Genomic DNA, 22,208 nt, shown 5'->3' with positions numbered 1-22,208 from the left:
ATTATAATCTAACCAAGTGGAGAAAAACTTCCAAAATACTTGACTACATCTGGTACAAAGACTTTTCTTAGCAAACTTCTATATTATGGTCTTTCTTCAGGCTGTAATGAAGAAAGACCTTATTATTTCGTGACAACTCCAAGGAGTCCAAATACTCATCAAGTGAGGGCACCTACTCTACAACTCTGTCTCAATCATCTGCTGCCACCACTAGTATTTTTTGTCTGTAAATTGTGTGTCTAAAGGCTGATTTGTCTGTATGCAGGATTAAAAATCCGAGCTTCTTGGAAAAAAAACTGTGCTACCTCTGTATGAGATTGGCTAACTCACCTTCAGTTGAAAAAAAAAACATTAAAGATTCCTCCCATCATGATGAGAATCAAACTCGGGGCTTTTTTTTTCCCCCCAATCAAAGGGCACAACGTATCATTGTTCTTCCAATTGTGCTACGGAGTCCTCTTTCTCAGTTGACAAACCTTAATATGCTTAAAAAAAAAACAAATCAAGAACAATGACTAGTGCTATAAATACAGATCTTGTTATCCAATTTTATTAGTCAGCCAATCTGATATCTCTTTCTAAGCTTATGTTTACCTTCACTGTTTCAAGGAATAAATATGGCACCTATTCTCTTGAGCTTCCAGAACAGCTTGACATTTTCAGTTATCACTCTTATAACGTCCTGAATCTATCCAGAAAATGGGACATTTTTCATTAATTCTCTTTGCTGTTGCTAACCATGTGTTTCTCTGCCTCATACCTTCTATGGTTATCTCCATGAGCAAAGTTTAATATTGGCATTCACACCCTTTTCCACTAATCTATAGCAACAGCTATCCAATATCAATACACCATCCAAATCAACTGAAAATATTCCTAATAAATCTTTGTGTGTGTCACAATGTTTTATCTCAAAACAGGTGAAAAGAACTGCCATGATTCTGTATTTTATTTCTGTTCAGAAACAAAATAATCAAAGATTAAGAAGACATTTGAGAGAAGTAGAACATGAGACTTTCCAATTCAACAATAAAATATTACTAATATTAGACTGTAGTGATGTCAGAAGATCTACACAGAAGACTAATAGTAGGTTATTACTACCCTTACACACAAAGCATATCAAACTTCCTTAAACTCATTCATTTTATTTTTAATTTAATTTTTATTTTTAACTTTGTATAAACAAATAAAATAGTTAAAACATCTTTGTTTTTGCTAAAATTTTGAGGACAGCACAGTGCATTATAGGAATAATGCAGAGAACACTGACATGTAGGGATATGGATGTTATGATTCCACTGTATAAGGCTTTGATCAGACCATATACGGATTATTGTGTGTAGATTTGATCATCGGGTTTTCAAAAGCATGAAGAGATGATTGACTAAAGTGCTTTCTGGGCTCTGGAATGTAAAGTATGAATTGAGGGAATGCAAAGTGCAGAGTCTAGTGATAGAAGGATGAGGGAGGACATGATCAAGACATAAGTTGGTATGGAGTTATTACTGGATTAATGTGGATCAGATTTTTCATAGAATGGGTAGAGACAGCAGAAGAACAAAGCTTTATAAGGAGGGTGTGAGCAAGGGTTTGATACTACAATTTGTTAGCCTAAAAAAATGAGTTTTTCCCTGGCACATTCCAGCTTATGAAGTGGAATGGGTCAGGAAAGGACTTGTCTACCAAGGCAAGGCATTTTTTTTAATGAAAACTCTACACATGAAAGGTTACAGGATCTATAATATAACAGTGTCGTGTGTGTGTGTAAGTAAGAAGTGATTATGGAGAAAAAGGTAATCTATTAATGTGTTTCTTAAAGAACTGGAGATTATATTCAGTGGGAAAAACAGTATGAGGGAGATTGTTCCAAAGAAAAGGGGTGGATGGAATGAAGAAGGATGAAGAGAAGTTTGTTTGGTATGTTTGGAGTTGTTGGAGAGTGTATAAGTGTTGGCCAGTGGCTGCTCTAGTTCTTACATGATTAGAAGAAAGTGGAAGAATGGTAGTGGCCAATTCAGATGACCAATGCTCATGAAATTACCTATAGAAAAGACACAGTGCAAAAACAGAGAACCTATGGAAAAATGAGTGAAGGGAGTGTATATCTTCAAGAATTTTTAATAAGGTTTTAGGTGCATCATCCCAAATGTGGGAACAATATTCCAAGGTTAGTTGGATTTGAGACTTAGACAATGGCAATGGGAAAATTAAGGGATATGCACTATGAATTGTTGGAACATCCACTCCTATTCCTCAGATTTGGCTCCCTCTGACTTCTATCTCTTCCTCACTGGTCAGCGTTTTTCTTCGAATCAAGAGATGATTGCAGCTGTAGAGGGGTATTTTGCAGATCTTACTGAGAACCACTACAGGGAAGATATAATGGTGCTGGAATATATGTATTAGTCTTAAGGGAGATTATGTTAAAAAATAAAAATAATTTTTAAATTATAAATTTGTTTTTTCATTGTTAGGCCAGCCGAAAACTTTTCAGACCACCCTCATGTGTGTATATATATTTTTTTTTAATTACCCCCCCCCCCCCATACACACTGTATATGCAGGGTGGCCATAATTAAAGAGAAGGTATTCAGAGCACTATAGCAAGAAATGTATTGGAAAGATACAGTGAAACCATTGCACATTGACTTTCAGTGAGTGTATAGGGGTCTGATGGAACACATGAGGGTTATTCACAGCCCAATTCAACAAACTTGTTTTTAAGTACACTCTGGACCATTCAGCTTTACTTGCATTTTATGGTATAGTACTAAATTCTGTTACCAGGGGACATTTGGTGCTTTAAGCACGTGGTTTGAGATCAATTAAACAATAATGGCTAAAAGAGGCACAACAAATCAATTTTCATGTTCATATAACTTACAGATGTGGATTAATAAGTCCTTTCGGATGTTCTAAGAACTGCATTCTGTGAATGATATTTTCTACAGCAAAACAACAATCTACATTGATCTGCCTCACATGCTGCATTATTCTGTCTTTCAAGGTTGCTAAAATCAGGAACATGTTTCAGATGACTCCACAACCAAAAGTCACAGGGCTTAAGATGTGGCCATTCGCAGGAAATGCACAACTAATTACTCTGTGTTCTGTGAAGTGTTTTCATAGCATTTGCTGTACCAGCAATCCAATGTGAGGTGGTGCTTCATCCTTCATGAATATGGTAAATTTAGGGGGAAAACCTCAGCATTTGATGCAGGAGTTTCCACACAGTTGAGTATGACATGTCCAGTTGTCTTGATATTGCCTGAGCACTGCTGGACCCTTGTGCATTATTCATTCCGTGTTCCACAACAGCAGTTGCAAGTTCATCAACTTGAGGAATAATCCATTTGTGTGCTTGTCCTTGCCTCACTGCTAAAGATCTGCTATTTTCAAATCGTCAAATCATTTTTCTAAGATTTCTTATTGTCACTGGACCTTTTCTCCAAATGCCAGAATTCTCAAAGCGTGGAATTAGCATTACCACATTGTTGATAGTAAAGCTTGACTACCAACACAGTTCTGGTAAGGTGAGATCCATAGTACCTCAATGTTATCAGAACGACATGAATCCGCTTCACTCTTCCTTATATATCCACCAAATCATCAGTGGAAACAGTGAAATTATGCAAATATCCTGTGATTCTAGTGCCAATTGTCCAGTGGTGGCAGAATTTTGTACTCCCCCCCCTGTAAATCAAAACCCCATGTTCCAGAGCGTACTTACACCAAGTTTGGTTGAATTCCGTTTGATACATTTTTTACTACATGGCTCTGAACACCTCCTCTTTAATTTTGGCCATCTTGTATATAAAGCCAAAGAAAAGGGAAAAACCTATTTCTGTCTTTAAAGAATTACAGACCAAAGCAACTAAGGATATGAGATTAGTATATTATCATTTTCAAGACTTCTGTGGTAGGAGGATATGTTCTAATGATGCTGGTATTTCAACCACATAGGAAAAATTGGTGGGGAAAAATATATATTTGTTTAATACTCAACTGGTTTCATAAAGTAACTATGTTTCACATCTTCATGAAATATCTCATGAAGATGTGAAACATGGTTAACAGTAAATAAATCAAAAAGTTAAACTACAAGCAGGTAACATTCACGATGTTAAATATTTAAAAAAGGACTAACAATGGAATGAGTGCATGTGCTATATAATAACTTGGTTAGTGGTATACGTGCCACTCGTCATATGCATTAGATGTTTTATGACAGAGGATGAGACCTAGTGTACAATGATGTCTTGTTTCTTCTTGCATTGCTGTGGATATTTTAACATTTCAAACAACTCTTTCAAAGCTCTGAAGTAAAAATTTTAATGTGTGTAGATCATTTCAGTTCAATGCCACATTACCTTGTGTCTGGATTCTATTGCGTGCACGTTACCAATCTTGATTTGTGTTTTCTTATTTTCTCTATGTTCTGACATATCTCCCCTGACCTGCCTGCTGTCCTATGTAACATAAACTGCAAGTACAAGTGATCTCATAAATACCAAATTTCTTAACTGGCAGATACAGAGGTTTCGGAGCCTAAGAAGATCGAGATCTCATCAAGTGGGAAGGAGGCCACCTTAATCCCTGGTTGATGTAGTAATTTTGAAATCTTGCCGAAGATTTACTGTTCCTCTGTGATATTGTTTTTCTTGTTCATTTGGTGGCTTAAGAGATTGACATAAGATTTTATTACCCAATATTCTGTTACAGCCATTCTTTGGTAAGATGGATCTGAGGTATTCTAGCTCTTGATTTCTTTCATCTATATACTGTTGGAGATTATGTATGCTCATCTCACAGGGTTTGTATAATGCCAATTTTTTGTACTTGATGGTGATTGGATTTGGCATGTATCTTCTGGTGTGAATTCCTTATAAACTGAATGATTGAGTTTGTTTTCAGCTTCCTTATTTGTTTTCAGCTTCCTTATAAACTGAATGATTGAGTTTGTTTTCAGCTTCCTTATAAACTGAATGACTGAGTTTGTTTTCAGATTCCTATAAACTGAATGACTGAGTTTGTTTTCAGATTCCTATAAACTGAATGATTGAGTTTGTTTTGCTTAAATACCTATGAGCAAGCCTAAAAACAACAATGATCTGCTGGTTTCTAATTCAAAAGCAAATTTGATTCAAGGATGAATGCTGTTTGGTGATAAATTCCTTTAGTTGGTTAGTAGAGCTGGGCAAAATAATGAAAATGTCACCAACATACCACAGCAACACTTTAGGTTGTGTTCTATGCACGTTGTGAATGTTATTTGCTTGTTGTTTAACTATTTTATTCACTTTTATCTCCTGAAGATGTGAAATAGTTATTTCACAAAACTAGCTGAGTATTAAATATATATATATTTTACCACCAATTTGTCCTATATGGTTGAAATACTGGTACGATCGGATCATGTTGGTATATTACATCTAATAATTATATCTGTTGTCATTGGACAGCTTATAGGACAAAAAAACAAGTTTACAAAAGTGACAAACCATGCTACCTCTATATGGAAATTTAACAACACTAATTCCATCATGCAAATATAATTTTGACATTGCATAGTCATATGTTTCTTTTATTGCAATATAATTCAAAAATTGACAAGGATACTATTTGATTTAAACAGTATAAGATGACCAGAAGTAGTTCAGTGATTTGTATTTCTTTTTTGGTGAATGCTGCTGCTTAAGACATTTCCCCACCATCAAAATTAAGATTTATCTTGAAAAGCTGGATATATGACCTAGATTGGAGCTGTAATTTCAGAATAATATTACACTGTTTCAATTGCATAAGCAACCTACAGAAATATTTTGGTGTTAATTAGCTAAGCTGAAAAATGCTACAGGGGTGCATGTGTAAAAAATAATAAAATTAAAAAAAAAAATTCTGCATGTGAAGGCATGTTATGCTTTTTCATCATGGGCAACTCTCCATATCATGGAGAATATTCTAGCTAGAATGAGTGAGCAGTTTAAACTGCTGTATCAAGCATTTGAAGTTCTTGGGGTAGCAATGAAGTGTAAGTGAAGAGGAGCCATGGGGGGAAAAAAAGTGGCAGCAATTTCTTTGAAGATATTGATTTCACAAAGCTAACTAGTCTCCACAGTTAGTCCTAGTTGTCCTTTGACTATAATGTGCTCATCAAATAAGTTCCGAATATCTTCTATATAAATATCCAGTTTTGTTACAGCACAAATGACCTATAAGAATGCAACCTGCATTCAAGAGCAAATTATTGGTTTAATAAATTGTAGAATCGTGGCAGTGTCAGTAGCTATTATTATGTGAAGCTGGTCTGCCAGGATTCCAAAATTGATTAAAACCTATAAATGGCTCTTGAATGCAGTTGTCAAGACTTCTTTTCACTCCTACTTTAGGGTAGAAGTCTAGCTGAAATACCTTTTCCAAAGTACCAACAGATATCAAAACAGACTGAAACTTTTATTTATTTATTTTCAATCACTGAAGCCTCATGCTAGAGGTGATTTTCAATATTTAACAAATGAGATCTGTGGATCTTACATATGTATACTCCATTGCACAAGAGTACCAGTACATAATTTTATCACCAGACTGTATTTAAGATAAATGTGCATATAAAATCACTACACCAATCCTGAAATCAATGATATTTGTAATCCAGTGTAACAAGAAGGTAAGAAAGTTTCACTTGGGGGGGGGGATATAATGATTAATATAGAAATAATTTCCTATGATTTACATCACAACATCATTTTGATACAACTTGTGACTGACTGAAGTTGTGGAGTCTGTGGCATAAAGGCACTTTTTGGTGTTTAAAGCACTCTGGCCATTATTGGTATTTTCAAATGGTTAATCCATAAATTAACTGTTATCATCACAGACGATACCTGCAAGGAATACAAAGAGAATATATAATACTGCTATTCAAAATAAACTAAATTAATTTCACAGAGAAAATAAAAATTAATTCTTTAAAGTATTAAATTATACTTAATCATATTTGCAGCAATGAACTAAATTGAATATGTATCCAAGATTCCATTACCAATAAGGAATAGGTGCTTTCTCCTCTCTCTCTCTCACACAACACTTTTGGGGGATTAAATATTTCCACAGATAAATTGTTCAAAAAACTGGAAATTCTGCTCTGGAGGTAAAACATTTTTTGTTTTGTCATAAACAGATATGATCCTGCTGTCTTTTGTAAAAGTAGAGTTATAACTATTTTTCCACAAAGTAAGGCAATGATGACACTGTCTAAACTTTATAAGATTATGATTGTCACTTGCTTTTGCTTTTTTGTTGCATAGAAAATCTGCTTTTGAGAAATTGTTCAATACTCTCTCCCAACACACACCCCTCATCTGTTAATTTCTTTACCACATTCTAAAATATTTTTATTCACTTTTTTTTTTAATATTAATCCTTTAGGCCTGTTATCAAGATATGCTCATTCTCAGCAGTTTCTTTCTGACAAAATATTTTGCAATATTTAGTCTGAAAACATTCAGTCATGCCTACCATGTGTGTTAAACATGCTTCCTATGTACTATGTAGTACTGCTGTTTGTCTATGTTTAGAATTTCAGAAACCTAATCAGTCGTTTTGTCAACATCAAAAAACTTTCAATTTAGTTGATAGGCAACCTTTATAGAAAATGGTGCATCACCTTTCTTGTAAATTGGCACTGAACAGGACTTTGCAAGAGAAGGTTTGGGATAATCAAGTGGTCTAAGAACATTAGAGAATCTAATCTAGAATGAAGGATATGAACTTCTCTGCTGTTGGAAATCAGGTTTATTAACAAAGTTAAGAAAACCAAGCTAACGAAACCTCTGATAAAGATGATTCTACTGCCTTTCTTAAAGGACGATGAGCAAGTCTTTTACTTCAGTTATCTTTCTAGTTGTGTAACATATTAGCAAGGTGAGGCATGAAGGAGGCAGAAAATAAGGAATGACTTTTGGAGTGCAAAACTTATGGAATGATCAGAATGGAAGCTGTAAATCTTAATTTTTGAAAGACGGCCAAAATTTAAGATTTACAATAGTGTGGTTCTCTCTGCTATACATTATGGAAATGAGACTTGGATGTTGTGTAAGAGTGATGGATTAGACACTTGATGCTTTTGATTAACGGTGTTTAAAGAATATCTTGGCAGTGAGATAGACTTTTACTATTCCATGGAAACAAAGGCTGTAACAGTTCACCCATGTCAGAAAGCAGGCCATATGGTTGAGTAATCTGGTAGGTGTTAGGGAAAGAAGCAATTCCTAAATGAAATTTGGTTGAACATTGAATAATATTAAAGTGAATAAAACAGCATGCTCAAATGGATGAATCTGACAGAGGAAGTTGTTCACTCTGATAAGACCTCTGCAACCATTGGTTGTTTGAGGAACTTGTATGTATGCATGCATACCAACATATGTATAGTGTTTACTGATGAATTCTGATGAAATTTAGTAATTTGGATCTTTTCTAAAATTTGGGAGTATATTTCAGCTTTTATTTAAAATGAACAACTTTTATCACCTAAAGATAAAATTTCATTTTATGTTCACCTGAAAAGCTATAGTGGATAGTATCTGTATGGTTTGTTAATTAACAAGACTGTGAATACAAATCTGACTGTGATGTGGATATTTGTGAAAACATTTAAGTGTAGATGGCTTTATTTCTAGTGTAATAACCACCATCCTGCTTATCTCAGGCCTCAAGCAGCTTGAAAAAAGTACCATATTAAATTTTTAGAATAGGGTTTCTAGATTATTTAAATCCTAGTTAAAAAATCTTTAAATTTAATCCTGAGTTAAATAACTTAAATACATAATATCATATGAAAAAAATCTGCCACACATCACTTGCTTGAGAAAGAACTAAAGATTTGAATTCTATCTGTGAGAGGGGAGAGACTATTATACCTCTTTTCAGACAGAGATAAGTTAATTTCACTTACATCATGATGAAAGGAATCCTTCTTCCTAAAAAAAACAGGCAAATTGGCACAAGAATATATGCATTTACAGATAAACAAAGAAATAAACACATACTCCAATGACAGCCTTGGTTAACTGAGAAATAGGGTAGACTTAATCCATGAAAGTGCAATATGACTTAGAAAGGAGGTGATAAAAAATTACAAAGAATCATGAAAATATATTATATATACGTTTCTTATTAGCATTAACTACAGATGAGGTTACAGTTTTTGCAAACATCTGCTATACTGCATGTAACAATATTACCACCTTAGTTTACAACAGATTCAATAAAGAAGTGGCATATGATAATGTAAATTTTTATTAATGTTAATCAATTCAAATGTAAATTGTGCATCTTATTTGTTATTATTGCTGCATATCTTCACAATATTAATATTTAAAAAGGGGAGAAGGAGACCATTTCCCCCCCCCCCCCCCATAATCACTAGTTTTTTTTTTTTAATCTAGTTCAGAAAATGCATAAATATTCAACTAGGATTAAAAACAAGTCTCGACTCTTTGAATAAAGAAAAAAAAATTACTTTAACCAAATCATATTCTCATTTTCATCTTAACTATATAAGAAAATGTTTCAAAAACATATGCTAATAAAGACACAAACTGTCATAACTAAGTTACTATAATCTTAGCTTAGAAAATTAACAGTCCAAGTAACATATATTTAGATATTATTAGAATATTACAATTTTCAAATATCCTCTAGTTAATAACAAATTTGCTTCCATAACTATTGTTCCAGACCAGTAACTTATTATTCCTTACTAATATGAGTGAAGAATAAATTAACATCTCACTCAAGAAAGCAACTTTCACACAGCTAATAACTATTAACTTGAAATGTTTGTAAACCTGTAGTATATTGGATTATGGGATTAGATTATGAGAACAGATTGCGAGTATGTGGATTGCAGAACAGCAGAAAGAAGGGTGATATGATAGAGGTCTATAAATGTTTGAATGGGTGTTATAGCATTTCAAATGATGAAATTTTTTGTTATATGGAAGGTGGGGAGAGAACACGGGGCATCATGGAAGTTAAGGTTGTTCTCAGTCAAGAAAGGGGTAAGAGCTAGGTTTTTCTCTCAGAGGGCAGTCAGTGAGTGGAATAATTTGCCCCTAGGGGTAGCGAGTGCATCTAGTGTAAATGAATTTAAGGGAAGTATGATAGCTGGGTCGGGTAATTTACACCCTCCCTCGATGAGTCCTTGACTCCCTGGAGGTCTCAGATACTAATAATAATATCGGTACCATTAGTGGGCTAAGGATTTTTTCTACTTTTTTAAAATTAATACTAGATAGATTTTGTATTTTTTATGTATTTTTACATAGTTCTGAAACCCTGCTCTAGAGACAAACATCAAATTTTTTTAAGTCACTTAGCCCCTCCAATACTCTTTCAGCATACTGTCAATACACATTAAAATGAATAAAAATAATGTTCAGGACTTGGCTTTCTCAACTTTCATTAGACTTCTAATAAAAGTTTAGAAAGCCAAGATAACTTAACATTTCAATGAATTCAATTAAACACAGCATTATAGTACTACACAATAAATTACATTATGAGTGTCACGACTCCAATACTGCCAGTTATGTTTTGGTGTTCTAAATGCATTAATCTACATATATATCATGTCTTTCTGTCTATCTAAATATTTTTCCAGCAGTCTTGACATCAAACACTTGTTGGCCAGGTGGTTAGCATACCAACAGAGTAGGTATGCATAGTCTGAAAACATTGGCCTCTAGATCAAGCTTTCCTGGATGTGTAAAAATGAATTAAAAAAAAAAAAATATATATATATATATATATATATATATATAATTGTTAAAAATAGAAGAAAAAAATCTTCAGCCCATTCACGGTATAAAATGTACTATACGTTTGCAAATAACCTTTCGTGGGCTTGAGCAACATAAAACACATTTTGCTAACCTTTCCTCTCCCATTTTGTTGAAGTGACCATGCCACCTGAGATTAGCTCTACTCTCACTTGTTGCATGTTAACATGTTAAGTTCCTTTCTAATATCTTCATTTTTAACATGATTCTGCTATTGATGCTATCAATATGACTGGGGTTAGAGGCTACATTGTGAGTGGTCAGTGTATTTAGCATTCAAGTAAAAATGGTGATTTTTATCTGTTTTTTTTTTCCCTGGAAAATTAGTGTAATATGTTAGTAGTGTTTTGAGTTTTATAGTATTTAGTAGTTTCATAACTTTTTTTTGAGATATTGCAATGTTAAATAGTGCTGTAAAATGGCACCAAAAAGAAAAGAACTGAAGTTGAGAACATGATGGCTTGCCCCTGCTAAAGACAAACTTGAGGATATTGAAAATGATTTAACTCTTGAGATTGCAAAATTAAACCAGATTGTTAGGCAGACAACACAGGAATTATAGAAAGTCAACTGGCACTTAAAGAAACATAGGGAGTACAAGAAAGTCATCACCATCATCAAATTCCTGACATATACCCTCAAGGAGTATACAGGCTCTTATGATAGTACCACATAAAAAGTTACATCATCACTAATTAACTGTTATCTGTCAACATTCCAATATTATCAGATCTTATATTTCTAACTTCTAAAGCACTTTTTACTGTATCAATTCTCCTACATCTTGGTCTTACTCTGGGTATTTTTCCTGCCAACCTGGCAAAGAACACTTGTTTAGTTAATCTTTCCTCCTCCATCCTGTTTAAGTGGTCATACCACCTGAGATTAGCTCTGTTAACACACCTGAATGCTAACAATGTCAAGTTCTTTCTTAATATCCTCATTTTTAATAGATACTGCCATTGATGCCATCTGTTCAGTCTCCTAATCTTTCTCAGGACTCTCATATTTGTAGTCTCCAGTCTTTGATCAAGAGTTTTATTTCTAACCCAGCTCTCAGATCCGTAAGTTAAAATTGGTTTAAACACTGTCTTGTATACAGCTAGTTTAGTGTTTTGATTAATCTCTCTCTTATTCCATATAAATCTATTCAGTTGATTTCCTACCATTCCATTCGAGCTTTGCTAATTCTGCTGTCTATTTCCAAATTTAATTTGCCATCTTCACTAAAAAGTAAATGTGCCTAAATAGTTGAAATGTTTTACACTTGTTATATAGGGTCTCTATTCAGGATGCAGTTGATGTTTTCAATGTTTCTGCCTATTTTCATTTTGTTAATGTTGATTTTCATACCAAATTTTATAGTAGCTATTTGATTTGGTCAGAGAATCCTGCAGACTTGTCCTGGATTTATTTAGGAGTAGAACATCATCTGCATAAAGTAAAGAGCCAAGAACAAATCTCCAATCTTATATCAAGTTTAATACTGCTTTCCTTCATAATGTGATCCATATAGATGATGAATCACAGTGGAGATAATGTATGCCCTTGTTGAACACCTGATTTTACTTCAAACCAGCTTCCTGTACCTCCTTCCTGGAGAAAATTAAAAATGTAGCACATGCAATTGAAAAACAGAAAAGCAAAGCAAAAGATATCATAATTCTAGTATGTATGAACAACTTAACGAGAAGTTCAGTATGGGAGAGTATATGAAAGGATTATTGGAAAAAGCAAGAGTGAGAAAGTGAAAATCGTAATGCCTAAATGTTATAGAAGTGAATAAAGAAGAAGGAGAACTATGATGGCAAAATTCGATGTATAGTTGTGTAGAAGGAATAGATGCAAGTCTTTGGATGTGTGGAGTCAGTTTGAGGGAAGAATGGATTTGTATAAGAGGGGGTAGCCTGAACTGGAATGCAGTTGGTATCAAGACTCTTGAGAAATTATTAATTGGTATGAGACCTAACACAGAGTCAGGGAAACTAAATTATGATGGGAGAAATGGCGAGAATCTGTGTGAAAGAGCAAAAATGTTATGTAACTATGTTAATGATGAAAATGGACATTATCATGGAAATGACTGTGCCCCAAATTTGGGAAGCACTCATCCTAAGATCTTCAGCCGAATGGCTAAGACTATTCAATTTAGTCCACTAGGGGTGCTGTGTAGGACTCTAGGCCTATTGGTTGCCTTTCTTCAGCCTCATTTGCCCAGTGTTAGTGCCTGCATGCATCGTTTTTTTTTTTTTTTTGTGATCCCTGATGATGGCAATGTAACATTGCTAAAATATAGAAAGTATTCAAGTTTTTATATTTTAATATACATTATTTCTTGAAAAATAATAGTTATGGTTAACCAATGTATAAGCCTACCTATCAGAAAAAACTAAAACTGAACAAGTAAAAAGTAAATATTGGCTGTATTTTCAACAGTGAACCTACTAGAGAACATGTTACATATTTTAGCTATTTATGACAAGTTTTAGTGAAAATCACCATTATAATTTTTTGATGCATATCTGCAAGAGATATTCATATTAGTTTTCAGTCAATAATTCTCTTCCAACCTGGTCTATTATTCATTATGTCCCTGAACTGATCAGTTCTTATGCTTAGATCTTCTAAGACACTCTTAACTAGTTCAACCCACCAACATCTTGTTTTCTTTTTGGTCTTTTTTTTTTCTTATCATTTTTTGCTTGCACTTGTTTTGCTGATTTTTCAATTCGTATTCCATTTAAGCAGCTGAACCATAATGGATTATACCGTCTTGCATAATGCAATCTTGATTTTTTTGGTTAGTTTCCTCTAGTTGCATATAAATTTATTAAACTGGCTTCTGACCATACTAGCATTACTTATATTATGTATTTACTTATTTAATTGGCCATCTTCATTAAAATTGTATAAATAACTGGACTGTAACTATAGGCAGAGTACTATTATTATAATTGGAATTTCTGCAAGTGGTCAATGAAGCTAGAGAGAGAGAGAGACTAGGTTTATAGTGTTCAGTGTGAAGAATTTATGGAGACACAAACACATGTGTTGGAGTAATTACTTCACTTATAATAGCACTTGACGTTTCAACCTCTATATCAATATAATCATCAAGAAAACATACATATACACAGATCACAAACTACATGACACTACACAAAAGTAAGATAAATCTAAATGCTTTGTTAATCTTTTATCCTAGTCTGACTTCTAGCAGGGGGGGTATAATAAATAAATTATATACAAAAATATAAATTAACAAAAAAAAATGCTATATCAGTATATAACATTTATAACATCAGTATATACAGATAATTTTAAAAAAATCTAAATAAATAAAAAAAGTTTTATAATGGAACTACATTAAAAATGTTTGTGTCTCCATAAATTCTTCACAAGGAATGCTGACCACTGTGTAACCTTAAAAGAAATAGGTTGATAGTGTAGTGGACAGCAAGCTGAAGTATAAGGACCCTACTAAGGTGGTTATCACACTGGACAACTGAAATTTTGAAGAAAACTAACTTGTTGAAATAAAGAAGTTATTCTCCCACTTCACAATTTGATAAAGCTGTTATGTGGACTACTGTTCAGATATGGTCACCAGATTCCACTGGAAATATAGAGATATTCAAAGAGATCCAGCAGAGGGTGATCAACATAATATTATTGTTATTATTATTATTATTGTTGCAGGCTATTCCTTACTCATTGAGGGAGTCCTTATTATGCCAAGCACTATCCAACATTTGCACAGTATCTATCATACTTTGCTTTCAATTTATTCACAGTCATGGCAACTAAAACAGACTCTGGTAACCTATTCCACTCATTCACCACTCTCCAAGCAAAAAATCTAGTTCTAATACCCTTGCTAATTACACTCTTGCTCAGTTTCCAAGGATGGTCCCTAGTTCTCCCACTACCACCAGACCTGTTCTGAAAAATTTCCTCTGTATTAATCTTGCAAAAAACCCTTCAGCAATTTGTATGTCTCAATTATATGACCCCTTTTTTTTGCCAATCAACCAATTTCTGTAACCCACAAATCTCCAACCTATCATCATAAGGCTCATTCCCTAGACCAACTACCATCGTGGTCACTTACTTCTGGATCCTCTCCACTTCCTTCTCATCGACAAAAAAAACCAGGTGACAAGATCTGCCTGCAGTAGTGAAGATGAGGTCTTACCAAGGCTTGATAAAAAGGTATAATAACCTGTTTGTGTCTCTGCTTGTCAGGGTATTCTTCAGTAACCACGTAATCTGATGAGTTGCTTTAGCCACTTTTGCAATATGTCCTCCAAACTTTAATTCCCTATCTACTAACACCCCAAAATCCCTGGTTTCGTCAATTTCCTGGAGTGTAGTTCCATCAATGTAGTATACAGCTTGTGATCTTTTCATCCCAAAATGCATAACCTTACACTTTGCCATATTAAACTGATATCTATCCATTCTCCTTTTCCTAGACTACAAATCTATACAAATCATCCTGCAAAATTTTATCATCCATATTAACTATTGCTCTAAGCAATTTTGAATCATCAGCAAACAACAATAGTTCTTCTCAGATTCTTTCCTTTACTGTTAATGTACAAGTTAAATACTGGCAGCCCAAGCAACAGAGCCTTTTGGCATGCCACTAGTTACAGGCCTTGTGCTGGACTACTTCTTAATGAACTACTCTCTAATATCTCTACATCAACTACCCTGTAATCCACTTCATCAACTTTAAATCTGTTCCCATGTGCTGCAGTTCCACCTTGTAAACCCATTACCTTTATCCAACTCAGCTGTCACTGTATTATAAAACATGAGGAAGTTACCGAGGCATGCCCTACCCTTCACAAAACAGTGTGACAAGAAACTAAAGGTCACCCTGGAAATTAGTAAAGTTGAGGTTAAAAAGCATGAGAATTCCAGGTTCTTCTCATTGCACATAGTGATTGGTGTGGAATGGTCTACTGTTGCACATTGTAAGATCATCAGTGAATGTGTTCAAGTATAGATATGATAGGTATGAAGGCAATGAGTGTCACAGAAAGGGAGGGGGGCACTCTTGATGACTCTTTAGACTCCCTGTCAGAGAAATGAATAACAATGATAATAGGATGATGTAGTCAGCACAACAATTTAGTATAAACATGATCACAATCAAAAATATCCCAATAAGAAATATTTTTGACTGTCAGGCAATACAAACATTAATTATAACTTAATCTGACAAGTTTCCCAAAATTTAATGTCTTATATAGGTATTTTTTCTGGGAAAACTCCCATGTTACTCCTCTTAAAAACTATTATTTTTATGGCTATTTTGCCTGCTTTTGTTTAGGATTGCCCCTTGCCGATGATTGTTTAGGAGAGTGGGTATACTAAGTGTATGCTAGCCTATTGTAGCAACTCATCTGATGAAAATGTCTTAATTTTTATGTGAATCCACAGTGTGAAAATCTATTGTACACTTGGGTTATGGCTGATAATAATCTGTTAAGATAATTACTCTAGAGAACAAAAAGAGAATTTTTCCAAGATACTTCAGACTTCCAATAAGCAAGATGGTGGTCTCACACTAGGCAATGAAATTTCTAAAGAAATTCATAAAAACATCGATTTGCACCTGTAGCCTATTGGTTGGAGAGTGGGTATACTAGCCACTTGCAAAGCCATCAGTTAGGTGTATGCTAGCTTATTGTAGCAACTCATCTGATGAAAATGTCTTAATTTTTATGTGATTGCCCAGTGTGAGACCACCATCTTGCTTATTGGAAGCCTGAAGTATTTTGGAAAAATTCCCTTTTTGTTCTCTAGAGTAATTATCTTAACAGATTGTTATCTTTATTATATAATTAAGATAATTATTATATATATAATATATAATAATTATCTTAATTATTATTATCAGCCATAACCCAAGTGTACAATAGATTTTCACACTGTGGATTGCAGATCTGATGAAAATCACAACTGAAACTAAAAATGTTGATTATTATTATGTTATTACTGTATTATACTGTTATTAATTCAGAGGAAGGTTCAAAGAGAAACATACCTTGGATTAATAAAAATTATAAACATTACCACCTGGCTTTTAACTAATTCATCTGTGAAAAATGGAAGATTCCAAGTTTGGAATTATTGCTGAGATATGGTATCTCATTGCATAAACAATACAGTTGCCTCCTGTTACAGCAAACAGAGCTATAGTAAATTCACTCACTACAACATACTACCAAAAAAATTCTAGCCAGAGCCTAAAAGAACATGCTAGATGAAATTCCCTATAACTATTTTTTTTGTCTCTGAGTCTTATAGTGAGAGCATGCAATGAAAATCACCATTTTAGTTTCATATATGTATGGACAGGCATTGTTGGTTATTCATAACAGTACTACAGAGCGTCTATACAACAGAGTTGTCTTTCATTTAATCCTGTGTAAAGGAATATCCAGAGCCTAATCTACTAGTCATGACTTTTGCTCAACTGATATAGCCCTTGAACTGAACTCAGGTGCCCTTGCAACATTTTTTCGTCAATGGCTACAATTCTTATAAAACAGACAAAATACTGCATACTCCCATTATTTCTCCTGTAACCAACACACATGATCACATCAAAACTATTTTTTCTATTCCTTACATTCAGGATATACATATGAAAAGATAGTTAAAGTTCTACAAAAACAATCTCTATTTCAAGCCACACATTCAAAGAGTTATCTGTCTTAATTTGTTCTCCTAAAAATCAACTTCATCCTCTTATATATCCTGGAGTGTATAAAACAAAATAAGCTAAGCCTGCACCTTAGCTTACTTTGTAGACTTGTAAATCTGTTAACATCTGCAGCCTTAAAAATTACATCAATGATCACCTGTATAGCAAGTTCAGGACTGGTAGACCAGAGTCTGGGTATTTCTTCAAACAGGATTAAATGGAAGAAAACAATTGTGCTGTATAGAAGCTGCTGTAGTCTGAGAGGCTATTTTTAGAATCAGCATCAACTATGAAGAATTCCCATAATCTCAAAAAATATGGTTGCATTAATTTGTCACAGATTTTGGAGATAGTCATTTTAAAAAAACATTTAGCCTGACTGCCCTGAATTAATTTCAGATTTGCTAGAGGGCATCTTTCTTATATCTCTGCATCAGTTCCTTAGGACATTAGTTCATTTTCAATTACAACCTAAACTGCTTCTACACTGCTCAAAACAATTACGGGATATTTTGGTTTTCTTGTAAATAGCAAAATAATATCAGCTAATGCCTTTTATTCCCTTATAGGGAGTAGGCGAGACCTTTATACCCTATCTAGCTTTTGGAGACTGAGTGGGCAGTTCAATCTCCACCGGTAGCCAATCAGAGATAACTGGCCCATGTCTATCACTAATTATAGCAGCCACCGATGAAGAGGCTGGCAAACAAGTGCTGCCATCTCTTGGTACCTAACCCTAACAAGATATGTTACTGTCTGAAATAATGTGGGTACTACAGTTGATTTTCTTGAGTTTCCGAGAGGGAAAACCTGCTTGCCCATGCCAGAGATCGACTAATTCGGAAATTGGTCAAAGAAAGGCTTAGAAAAAGTTCCTCCAGTCAGCGACTAGACTTGAAATTAAGAACCTTCAAGCGACCAAGCGCAGAGGACGCAAGCGCCACTTCCACTGAGCTACACAGGCCTCTATGTAAATAGCAAAGTTATAAAAATAATTTACAAATGTAACACATTTATTTTAAAATATTCTTAATATATAACAGTGTAGAACTTGCAACTGCATACAAAATCATGTTAACACTTGTCAAAACGTGTCTTAGCCTTATTAGCATGTGAGGGGTATGAAAACGTGGCTTGTTGCGCTCACTTCCACAATGTATAATTGTCACTTCAATTGTAAACTTGTGTCACCTACCACCCATTATTTTGTTAAAAATGGCAGAGCAGCATGATATCCTGAAATCCATGGCTTGGAGAGTTATTGGTCGACTAGAAGCTGGACAAACACAGCAAGTTGTCATTAAAGCATGTCGTGTATCTCAAAGCATAATTTCGCAACTTTGGAATTGCTTTCTGGAGACAGGACATGTTTGCTGAAGACAAGGTCACCCATAATCAACAACTCCAAGAGACGGTCAGTATTTGTCATTACTTGCCAGAAGAAATCTAACACAACGCAACACAACTTTGAAGCAAACTTGGCGCACCAACAGGGAGGCTGGTATTGACACCGACAGTACGAAATCATCTTCATAGGTGTATGTGCTCGAAGACCAATGGTTTGCATTCCATTTACTGCAAATCATAAAAGAGCCCAAGGAATTTGGGCACAGGAACACCATAATTGATCAAATGAGGATTGGGCTCGTGTACTTTGTAGTGATGAGCCCAAGTTCAGTTGCAACCAGATAACCAACTTACTTGATATGGTGTGAAAGTGGAACAAGAAATAATCCACAGTTTGTTTGAGAAAGACCCCAACATCAAGGTGGGAGTTTGATGGTATGGGCTGGAATAAGTATAGGTGGCCATACTGATTTCTATTTTATCAGAAAGGTTCCTTAACATCCTAAAGGTATCGCAATGAGATTTTGGAACCTAAAGTTCGTCCATATGCTGCTGCAATTAGCAAAGAATTCATTTTTATGGATGACAATGCTCATTTACACCATGCAAATTTGGTACCAGAGTGGTTTGAGGAAGAAGGTATTGAATGAATGGACTGGCCTGTCTGTTCACCGGATTGTAAATCCAATCGAACATGCCTGGGATGCTTTAGGTAGTCACGTTTCTGCTCGACTGGTGCCACCACGATTGCTTCAAGAGCTCGAAATTGCCCTCACAGAAGAGTGGGGAAATATCCCACAAGAACTGTTTTATCATCTTATCTGGTCCATGCAATCAAGATGTATCGCTGTTTTGGCTGTTAATAGACCATACGCCCAGGCCCGGCTGGTGGCGTGTGCAATATACACAGGCGCTGCAGAAGAAAAGGCACCTAAAAGATATCGAAAAAATATGAGATAAGACTTTAAACGAACAACGAATGGTACAGAATGGTACATATAATTATGAATGTATGTCGTCTTCCATTCGGGCCCCTTCAGATCTTCCTGGAAACGAACAAATAAATTCTGAAATTGTATCCTGGACCCGATTATATCACAGTAATTTTTGATTAAAATTTACGAAAATATACCTAAAATAGTTCTTTATTTTTTAATGTATCATAAATCAACTTATGATTACATTTTTCTCTTTTGATTCGATTGGATCTGATTGATCCAATCAGAAGACCTCCTCCCCGATAAACACTAACAATGAACAACAAACAAGGGAGACAAAGAGCGACCAACCACCGGCAAGCAAGAACCATGTGATCAACCTATCAAGCCACATCCTGAACAACGGCGAACTTACGCTACTGAATAAAGGACTTAACTACACAATAGCACCTAAAAAGGTAAACAAATTGGATTTTATCTACCACACAGAAAGAGGCATCAGGTCCCTACCTAACAATATAGCAAATAAAATACGACTAGAAACTAGTAATGTCCTAAAAACAGAACAATCTCACAAAAACAGAACTAGTAGCAATTAAGTCATTAAAAGCCAAACAAAACATAATAATAACGAAATCAGATAAAGGCAATGCCACTGTCGTCCTTGACAGGTCAACATACATACTTCAAATGAATCAACTAGTAGCCGATAACAACACATATAAGCAGGTAAATTATAACCCAACAAAAAGGATAAAGGATAAAACAGAGAAACTACTCAAGTCAGTCACTTCTTGGTCACCAGACACGGTTAAAAAACTCAAACTCCACTATGCCCCCCCCCCCAGAATATATGGGATCCCAAAAATACACAAACAAAATGTGCCCCATCGACCAATCATGGAAGGAATAGACAGTCCCAATTACCACTTAGCCAAGAAATTAGCGGCAACACTCAAGGAGTTGGTAGGTCATTCCCCCTCCTACATAAAAAACACACAACACTTTATAAACAAAATTAAAAACATAACACTCGACAAAGATGACTTATTAGTCAGTTTCGCCGTTTCTGCCCTTTTCACTAATGTCCCCATCAATGACACAATTCTCCTACTACAGAACAAATTTCCGCCCGACATTACGGCCCTCTTTGCCCATGTACTACAGTCCGGTTACTTCGTGTGGCAAAACAAATTTTACCTACAGAAAGAAGGTACAGCCATGGGCTCACCACTATCCCCCCAATCGCTAACTTCTACATGGAAACCTTTGAGCAAAGCGCTCTTGATTCCGCCACGCTAAGATCGACAGTCTGGCTTAGATACGTTGACGTGTTCGCAATCTGGCCACATGGGTGACAAACGCTAAACACATTCCTTAGCCACCTGAACAAACAACACGAACGCATACAATTTACCATCGAAAATCAAAATTTGCTCCCATTCCTAGACACACTAGTCACACGTCTTCCTTCAGGCAGTCTATCCTTCACGGTCTACCGAAAACCGACACACACTGGTCAATACATACATGCTAATTCATACCACCACCCATCACAAAAATATGGAGTCATTAACATCCTTAAAAACAGAGCTACAACAATTTGCTCTAACCAGCAAGCCCTGAAACAAGAACTAAAAATCATCAGCGACACATTCATAAATAATGGCTATAACAAAGATACTATTAATAAAATACTCCATAAAACAACAACAAAAACGAATCTAGATTACAGTAAAACCATAGCCATCCCATACATTAAAGGGTTATCAAAAAAAAATCAACAGAATCCTACAACATTATAACCTCAATGCCACCTTTAAACCACCCACTAAACTTAAAACCATATTCAACTCCACTAAGGATCCTCTCCTCCCATTAGCACATCCTGGAGTCTATTGCATCTGCTGCACCTATAACTTACTGTACATTGGTGAAACAGGACGGACAATCCCTATACGCAAGAAAGAACACATTAGACACATTAAATATAACCATTATAGTGAAGCAGGCTTCTCAGACCACGCGCTCAACACCTTACACCAAATTACACCCGCTCTTTACACCACACAAAAACCTGGTATGAAAGGAAATTTAAGGAAGCCTGCGAAATCCTGATAAACCACCCAAATATCAACAACAAAGATGGCATGAAAATTCCAAGGATCTGGATGGCACACATTCAGCCTACCTAATATATAAGAATCAGCATAAGTCAGGACTCTAGCCAATTTTCAGCTAGTATTAGAAACCATTCCATACCAACTGACTGGAATGTACAAGTATAATTGTTGTTGTGCCCAATGTATTTCTACAACCAACAGATAACTAATAATAGGACTCTAGCGTTGATGT

General features: G+C 35.0%; 1 protein-coding gene across 7 annotated transcripts in view; it reads right to left on the bottom strand.

Moving 5' to 3' along the window:
- Window positions 1-6,437: 6,437 nt before the first annotated feature.
- Window positions 6,438-22,208, bottom strand: part of LOC150095252 (uncharacterized) — a 542,725-nt gene continuing 526,954 nt past the window's right edge. For all 7 annotated transcript variants that reach the window (XM_090410531.1, XM_090410526.1, XM_090410528.1 and 4 more), the window contains one exon: window positions 6,438-6,887. The gene's annotated coding sequence lies outside the window, so the exon portion shown is untranslated. The remainder of the gene's footprint in view (window positions 6,888-22,208) is intronic.

This window comes from Typopeltis vanoorti, chromosome 20 (assembly GCF_054136105.1).
Source record: "Typopeltis vanoorti isolate ZY-2024b chromosome 20, IOZ_Tvanoo_1.0, whole genome shotgun sequence".
NCBI classification, from domain to species: Eukaryota; Metazoa; Arthropoda; class Arachnida; order Uropygi; family Thelyphonidae; genus Typopeltis; species Typopeltis vanoorti.
Note: the sequence above shows the minus strand (reverse complement) of the source record. Positions and strands in the feature narration are given on the sequence as shown.